Source organism: Notamacropus eugenii, chromosome 3 (assembly GCF_028372415.1).
Source record: "Notamacropus eugenii isolate mMacEug1 chromosome 3, mMacEug1.pri_v2, whole genome shotgun sequence".
Taxonomy (NCBI): domain Eukaryota; kingdom Metazoa; phylum Chordata; class Mammalia; order Diprotodontia; family Macropodidae; genus Notamacropus; species Notamacropus eugenii.
This window is the reverse complement of record NC_092874.1, coordinates 217,892,990-217,898,989: the sequence shown is the minus strand read 5'-3', so window position 1 is coordinate 217,898,989 and position 6,000 is coordinate 217,892,990. Positions and strand designations below refer to the sequence as shown.

Here is a 6,000-nt window from a genome sequence, read left to right as displayed (position 1 = left end):
CTGGGAAGCTGCTAAGAAGCCCCTCAGCTTTGGAAAGCCAGATGTCGGTGCTTCCCTCTGTGGTAACTATGGTCAGACAGTTGGACCTGTCAGTTGAATTGTGATGTATGTATTGATCATGGTTAGGCAGAGGAAGTCATGTCTGTTGATCTTTGATTTCTCTGTATTTTCTTTGAAGTTCAAGGTGCTGACTCCCTGAACTAGGTGAATGATATATGTACTTGGTTAAAGGAATGCTACATGTGCTTGATTAAAGTGATTGCTAACCCCTCAAAAACTGCCTTTCCTTTCATGAATGCAGATCTAAGAACCTGTGATAGCAGGCCCCCTCTGTGTATGTTAGGGTGTTTACTAATACAATATGGTTCACTCATTCCCATTCAACTCCTCCCTCTTCCCCTCCACTATAAAAGCTTTTTCTTGCCCCTTTTCTGTGAGATAATTTACCCCATTCTACCTCTCCTTTTCTCTTTCTTCTAGTGTATTTCTCTCACCCCTTAACTTTATTTTTTAATTATCATCCCTTCATATTGAACTCACACCTCTAACCTCTGTCTATATATACACACTTTCTAGCTTCTGTTCTCTTCTTTGCTAACATGGGTCCTACTCTAGTTCAGGTCCTCATTATTTCTCATCTAAATTATTACCATTCTTAAAATTGATCTCCATGAAATGAGTAACTCTTCTCTCTCATCCATCCTCCACACAGCTGCCAAAGTAATTTTCCTTAAATGTAGGTCTGATGATGTCAATCCACATCTCAATAAATTCCAGATCGAATATAAGCTCATTGATTAGCTTCACTCTTTAGTCCAGTCAAACTGCTCTTCTTACTGTTCTTCATACAAGATACTCTCTCTTTGATCTTTGTGGTTTTGCATTACTGTCCTCTCATGTCTGAATTGCACTCTTACTTCACTAGAATTCTTTATTTCCTTCAAAATTATGTTCATTTATCCATAAAGTTTGTATTTATTTATATATGCTTGTTTGTATATGTTTTCTCCTTGTATGTGCAAACTCTTTGAGATGAGGGACTGTTTTGTTTTTCCTTTTTATACTCCCAGCACTTAGCGTAATGCCTGGCATATAATAGGCACTTAAACAATTCCATTTGGAGGTGGAATTGAGGAGACTTGGCAACTAATTGCAAATGAGGAGGAAAGGAGAGGAAATAGCTGAGGATGACTCTGAAGTTACTTTCGTTCTCCTCCTACGTCTCCCTACTCTGTCTCATTCTCCTTTCCTGGCTGAAATTATAGTCCTAAAATGTGGGTGTCAGGTTCTGTTCTAGACTCTCTTCTCCTTTCCCTTTACACTTTTTTGGTGACTTCATCAGGCCTATTGGACTTAACTATCATATCTAAGCAGATAAATCACCAGTATTTGTATACAACCCCCATCTCTTTCCTGAACTTTAGTCCCTAAACTACAATTACACACCTTAAACTCATGTCTAAAACTAAACATTGTCTTTCCTAACAAACTCTGCCCTTTTCCAAAGTTCTTGGTTTCTGTTGAAGGCACCATTATCCTTCTATTGTCTCAGGTTCATCTCAGCATTATCCTGCATTTTCCACTCTTCCTCCCCCCACAATATCCAGTCATTTGCCAAATCTTGTCATTTCTGTCTTCACAGATCATTGGCATATGATTCCTTCACTCCACTCACACAGCTGTCACTTTAGATCAGGTCTTTGTTATTCCTCTTTTCAATTATTTTGACAGCCTCCTAAGTGATCTCTCTGCCTTAAGTCTCTTTCCACTTGAGTTTATTCCACTGCTGCCAGGATAATTTTTCTTATGTGCAAATCTAACCACATATGATTCTCCCAATCAAGCAGTCCTATTGCTACTAGAACAAAATATAATCTTCTCTGTTTAATTTTCAAGCACACACCTGACATCAACATATCTTTCCAGACTCAATAATCCTTTTCCCAAACTCTTCAATCCAGCTGCAGACTTTCACACATGAGACTTCCATTTCCCACCTCCGAGAGAGAGAAAGAAAGAGAGAGAGAGAGAGAGAGAGAGAGAGAGAGAGAGAGAGAGAGAGAGAGAGAGAGAGACTGAGATGGATTACACGTATGATTCAGTGATCCCATCATGTCCCTGGACAAATTTGAAATTTTAGAGATTGTTGAAAATGGACCTCTTCTGTCTGTGATTGTTCTTTTTCTTCTGGTTTGAGGTGAGATCTTGCTCCCAGCTGAAGAGCTAATTAATTTTGTGTATTATTTGGTATGTTCTAATATATATCATATCTGTTTGCTGTTTTGCTTGGGAAAATGGAGTTATTTCATTTTCACTATTTTTGATGGTTTCTTGTTTCACCTTGAGTTTCGTGGGATGGAGCTATGTTGATAAATGAAAGCTAAATTCTACTCTTTTTGAGAGTGAATAGGGAATCAGCTTTTGTTCTGAACTATCACCTCCTAGACTAACAATATTCAAAGAATGGTGGTGGTCAAAGATATAATTCTAGGCCTATATGCTTCTCATAGGCTTGAGGAATGAGCACTCAGTTGTGGCTGCCCTTCCTGGGTCTATCTGTTCTTTCCCCCAGCTAGCACACTAGTAGCACATATATGTGCTTACCTCTCCAGACACTGGTCAGATCTCAAGATCATATGTATCCATGCTATCCATGAACTATGCTTATACACACACACACATGTTCTTGTCTTCCCTATTAAGTTTCTTGTGAGTAGGGATTATTTCATTCTGTATATACCCACCCTACCACAGTGCGTGGCACATAGTTGGAACTTTTTTCTGGTATATGTATAATAATGAGGATTCACTTGAGAGTTGATAATGTAAATTTGCAGTGGATCCAGGTAGAAAAATTGTGACATCTTCCAAAGACATTAAGAAGTACCTGGACATGGTGATGAGTGTTGCCAGGACAACGAGACAAGAGATTGAAGAATCAAGGAAAACATGAAATTGAATTTATTAATTAACAAGAGTTGAGCTTATGAAGGGAGGAAACTGAAGCCAGAATAGAAGAAAAGAAGGGTAGAGTGTCTGGAAGTAGTAGTGAGGATAAATATTGGGTTTCAGAGGATAAATGGAAAGCTGGAAAGATATATTTTCTAGTAATATAAAGACATTTCAGAGTTTTTGAGAGGTGGAATATTTGAGATTAACAAAGATATCAAAGGTATGACAATACCTTTTTGTTTCTGAGGTGGATAAAGGTTTGGACCTTTGGAAGCGCGACTGATAACCTGTGAAGCAAGACTACTTGATGTGGCATCAACATATCAAGTGAAGTCCTCAAATATAAAAGCAAGAGCTGAACTCCTTGACAAAGAAATGATGATGATCTGGGAGTCAGTATCCAAGAGTCAATCCTGAAGGGTGAGGAGAGGTTATTCCGTGAAAGGTAGTAGAGAGAATGGGAAAGGAATAAACATTTATCCAGTGCCTCCTATGTTCGACCATGCGCTTTTACAAATAGTATCTTATCTGAGTCTCACAATAACCCTGCAAGATGTGTTACTACTTTACAGAAGAGGAAACTGAGGCAAACGGAGGTTAAATGACTTGCTTAGGGTTTCACAGCTAGTGTTTGAGGTTAGATCTGAGCTGCCTGGGGGAGGGTCAGAAAGTGAAGTAACAACTTCATCTGACAGATGAGGAAACTGAGTCATAGAGTGATCTCATTGGTATGAGTAACCAAGCTCAGGCTCCAACTCAAGTCTTGGAAAGGATTTCAAGTCAAGTTTCCCAGACACTTGGACCGCACTGCCTCTCACTGGGTGGCACTGGAGAATTTTATGAAGTCTGCAATAAAGGAAAAGAATAAAAATGGCCCAAAACAGTTGTTCAGTTTGAACGGAAGGGAGCCAGTGAAGAAAAAGGAAAAGATCCAAGGGGCAACATGGTAGTCAATAAGGGAGGTGATTATTCAGATACCTTGAGGTACAGCAAACACCCCCCCTCCCCCCAAAGCTGTGGTCTGGAGGGCAGGGAAGGACCTGCTGAAGCCCTGACCTACTGGCATCACGTGGCGCTCCAACCTCGTGGAGGTTCAAAAACATGGGGGAGGGGTTCTCGGGCCGGGATTCCCCACAGCCAGGAATAAAGATGACCAGGTTGCACATGTGAAAGGAATCCTGGGAAAAGAGGGCCTCTAGGCCAGGGAGAAGGAGGATGGCCTGCGGAACAAGATGGGAAGATGATGGAGAGTGAGGAGGGACAGGACAGAGGAGAAGGGAGGGGAGAGGCAGGAGGAGAAGGGAGGGGAGGGGCAGCAGGAGAAGGGAGGGGAGGGGCAGGAGGAGAAGGGAGGGGAGGGGCAGCAGGAGAAGGGAGGGGAGGGGCAGGAGGAGAAGGGAGGGGAGGGGCAGCAGGAGAAGGGAGGGGAGGGGCAGCAGGAGAAGGGAGGGGAGGGGCAGCAGGAGAAGGGAGGGGAGGGGCAGCAGGAGAGCACCTAAAAGTCCGTGAGCGCGGAGGGTGGAGTTTCAACCTGAAAGCCACGTGACATGCATCCGCCGTAAATGACGGCTTCTGCGGAGGGCGGGGCTTGCAGGGAAATCAACTTCCGGGAGGCAGAGGTTGGCTCGAGGACCTTCTCACCCCCCCCCCCCCCAAACCCCGACCTGGGGAACCAGTGGGAGACAGCTCCGCCTCGAGGGGCCCAGATTGGGTGCGTGTGGAGGCCGGGGGAGGGCCCGGGGTGGGGGGCTGAGCGGCCCAGACGCCTGTGACTGCGGCGGCAGCGCTCGCGGCAGCTGGGAGCAGGTAAAGAGACACTAAGCCCAGCCCTGGGCGTTCCACGGGTCTCGGAAGTGAGGGGCGAGGCGGGGCCCAGGCTCGCCGCCGCAGGGGCGGGTGGGAGAGGACCCGGTGCGCGGCCGGGCTGGCCCCTCCCTGAAGCTGGGAGGGTGAAGGGGGCGTGCCCACGTCTCCCTCTCACATTCGCTCCCCCCTAATCATGGTCGCGGTCTGCCCGGCGCTGCGGCTGGCTGGGTGACCCCCGAAACGCGGGAGAGTCGCGCCCCAGGACGCCGGGCGGCCCTGCCCCTTGGTTCCGGGGCTCTGCCCGATCTCATTCACACTCACTGTGGACCCGGCGCAGCACGCTGCCTTTCAGGGCTGATGCGGAAGGCCGTGTCCTTCCAGCCTTCGGCTAGTTCATAAAGTGTCACTTCAAAGTTCCCCACCCCACAATAAAAACGCTTTTCCATTGGCCAGAAGCCCTGGACGTTTTGGAAATTAATCCAGTTTTTGGTTTCGATTTAAAGACTGGTGACTATTAAAAGCAGCACTTAATGTCGTTGGGCAGGAGGGTGTAGCTGCCCATGTTTCTCTTAGGAGAATGAGGGCAGAGCCTGATTTCCTGCAGGGTAACGTCCTGGCCACCGCTCTGGGTTGAGTCAGCGGCCTCATGCTGAGGGACGAGGTTCCTCCTCTTCCTTCTTTCCCCCTTCCCCCTCTCCGCTATGCTGATAAAGAGCCGACCTTCCTTTCCAAATATTTATTCAGGCTGTAGTTGGATGGTGGCCTTTGGAAACAAGTTTGAAGTCTTTGGGGTGGGCTGACATTTCATCTGAGAGACTTAGGGCAAAAGGCAGAATGTTTAATTGGGTAAGCTGATAGGTCTTGACAGCTAACTTCATTGAATATTCCTTGTTGCCTGTGAGCCAGACACCAGTTTATTCCTTTGCTAGATGTTACTTCTGTTTTGTGCAAAGTCTTTATCTTGCACCTGTTTTGAAGCTAGAGCCAGTTGTGCCGATAGAGAGAGCCTCCATATGGTGCCACCTGTAGCAAAGTTTAACGTCTTTGATACAAGCCAGGAGTTTGTGTTGTGGGCTGAGAAATTCTATGATGAACGTGTTTCCTGGCAACAATATAAGCCAAGTGGAATACACACAACAGCAGTAGAAAGTGATGAAAAGTTATAACATATTTTTTCCTTTTTTAAAGGAAAAAAAGAACTTTGAGAAGTCAATTCAAAACTAATAAACCTTTTTTTTTTTT

General features: G+C 45.3%; 1 protein-coding gene and 1 pseudogene across 14 annotated transcripts in view; one reads left to right on the top strand and one right to left on the bottom strand.

Annotated features, from left to right (window-relative positions):
* Positions 1-4,061: 4,061 nt before the first annotated feature.
* The window catches only part of CCDC91 (coiled-coil domain containing 91), a 580,237-nt gene continuing 578,298 nt past the window's right edge, over positions 4,062-6,000 (top strand). For 4 of the 14 annotated variants that reach the window (XM_072654434.1, XM_072654436.1, XM_072654442.1 and 1 more), the window contains exon 1: positions 4,536-4,758. The gene's annotated coding sequence lies outside the window, so the exon portion shown is untranslated. Of the gene's footprint in view, positions 4,203-4,475; positions 4,759-6,000 lie in introns of those variants that run through there. The other 10 variants (XM_072654437.1, XM_072654441.1, XM_072654435.1 and 7 more) reach the window with 8 other exon arrangements.
* LOC140531963 (cyclin-dependent kinase 11B-like) overlaps positions 4,448-6,000 on the bottom strand; it is a 56,186-nt pseudogene continuing 54,633 nt past the window's right edge.